The following is a 2,357-nucleotide window of genomic DNA, read 5'->3' as shown; positions in this document are numbered from 1 at the left end:
GAATCAAGAGTAAAGTAAAAATCAATTTTTCATTTTTTTTCAAAAGTGTATTGTAGAGAGTTCTGAATCCCTTGATAAGGGGCATATATCTTTTCATTCATCTTATTTATTGTCATTGACAGATTAGGCTCAACAATGATCACAATGTACAAAAGTTGCTTGTATAGAAAATGAAATATATTGATCGAGCCTTGATGATTAACACAAAATTTACATTTTCATGAGCATCCCCTATAGTTGTTATAGCTGATGTGGGCCAATCTCCCCTTGTTACTCTCCTCTTGACTGCACGATTTCATAAGTTGATTGTTTTTAGGTAAGCTGAGAAGAAGCCTCTCTATCTGAAACCCTCCGCCCAATTCAACTTCTCGCTTGAAATGGGAGAAATAGCTTTCATATACGCTCACTGTCACCTGCAACCGGAACCGCATCATGAACAAGAACTCAACCTCTAGAATGTTCATTTCCTTCAATGTTAAGCCTCCCATTTTTGCAAAGTAGTCGTTGCTGTAATGCCTGCGTTGAAGGAATCATATTAACGTCAGCAATAATTAGATTCACATTTGATCAGGTTGAAATACCCAATTAATGAAACCAAAATGGAAGTACAATAAAAACTCACTCATCGTCAAGAAACTTGGTGGCAGCCATGACACTGGTAATGGTGAGCATGTGAATGTTGTGAGTGGTTAAGCGGAAGTTGGGATTGGTGAGAATGAGGCGATCAATATAAGCATATGCCACCACAAATACAGAAGGACTGCAGCGGACATACTTGAACATCCTCTCTAAGTACTTGTGTAAGCTGATGGCAGGAACTTGCATTGCAGAGAAAATGCACAGATTTTGTCTTGAAATAATTTGTCCAGAAGAGAGCATGAGCCTTTCATGCCGGGCTACAAGTCTATTGAGTAGGGAGGAAAGCACTGAAATAATCCATGGGCTTGAATCACTTTCACCACTGCACAAGTCGGAGGATGAAACAGCAGAGCATATAACATCTGAAGCGTTTGCTTCTCTCATGTCTAATGCCATTCTAATTGGGCTTCCTTTTCTCAAGCAATGCAACACTGTATTGGAGATTGAAGTTTGGGGAATTTTGATTCTTTTTTGGTGGAAGAAATCATATTGATAGGTTGTATATAAAGTCGAAGAGAAGAAAGGAAGAGAAAGTCGGAGGAGCCTTCCCTCATTTAAAACGCATGTTCTTAGAAGAGAGTTTCCTTGTGACGAAGTGACCGACATGTTGTTAGTCATGGCATTTCTGTTAGGAATCCGATTCATAGCTACCTGTGAATAGTTTGTCCTATTAAAAGAGAGGCACCTTCCTTCTCAATGCTGCAAGACAATATCTGGAATCGGATTCATAAAATAATGAGAGTTGTCATTGAAATTTGCGTGCTTAAAAAGCGTTGTGAAGGACAAGGTTCGAGCTTCAATGATCTTGTCGCCCTCCAATCGGTAAGGTTTTTAAAGATGCGCTATGTTTAAACACGGCCATATGACAAGGATTAGTGTTTTAGTGTTTCACGATTGGAAATGTTGGAGATTGGATTTGTCACAACAAGTTTGATAATGAAGATCATAAAATAAAAGTTCTTATGTTATATTGATAATTAAAGAAATAAAATATAAAGCATAAACAAAAATAAAAATTCTGTTTTTAATGAATGTGTTACAATTTTGAAAATAGAAAATACATTATAATGGAAAATTAAAACACTTAATCTTGACTACTAAGAAAATCTTAAAATATAACATGCAAATAGATTGCATAAAAATAATAGTTTTGCATAATATGCAAATTGATTATAAAATAATTTAAAATAATAATAAATAATCCCTACAAAGCTAATTGCAACATGTAGTTTTATTAAACATAAAATTAAATAAATAAATCTAAATTAATGCCTTGTGAATGCATTGAAATGCATCAGCATTGCATGTGCATGCGAGCGATGAAGTGCATGCCTTCAATCTCTCCCTGCATGAACAATGAGAATGAGACCAAGTTGAGTTCTCAAAGTACTAAAACCAGATGTAGTGAGAGCTTTGGTGAAGATATCAGCAACCTGTTTAAAAGTTGTGCAAAATTGTAACTCCACTATACCATACTAGACCACATCTCGAATGAAATGATGGTGGATTTCAATGTTCTTTGATCTAGCATGAAACAACGGATTCTTGGTCATTGCAATGGCACTACTATTATCACAAAAAATAGTTGTAGAATGTTCTTGAACCAAATGCAAATCTTCAAAAATCCTTCAAATCCATATCACTTGACAACTGGCTATTGTTGCTGCAATATACTATGCTTTTGCTAAAGAGAGTGCCACAATTGTCTACTTCTTACC

General features: G+C 35.6%; 1 pseudogene; it reads right to left on the bottom strand.

The window, feature by feature from the left end:
* Nucleotides 1-218: 218 nt before the first annotated feature.
* Nucleotides 219-1,098, bottom strand: LOC149570571 (cyclin-U2-1 pseudogene; annotated as a pseudogene).
* Between the last annotated feature and the right edge of the window lie 1,259 nt (nucleotides 1,099-2,357).

This window comes from Cupressus sempervirens, chromosome 3 (genome assembly GCF_028749045.1).
Source record: "Cupressus sempervirens isolate cs-2001-9-10 chromosome 3, ASM2874904v1, whole genome shotgun sequence".
Classification (NCBI taxonomy): domain Eukaryota; kingdom Viridiplantae; phylum Streptophyta; class Pinopsida; order Cupressales; family Cupressaceae; genus Cupressus; species Cupressus sempervirens.
Note: the sequence above shows the minus strand (reverse complement) of the source record. Positions and strands in the feature narration are given on the sequence as shown.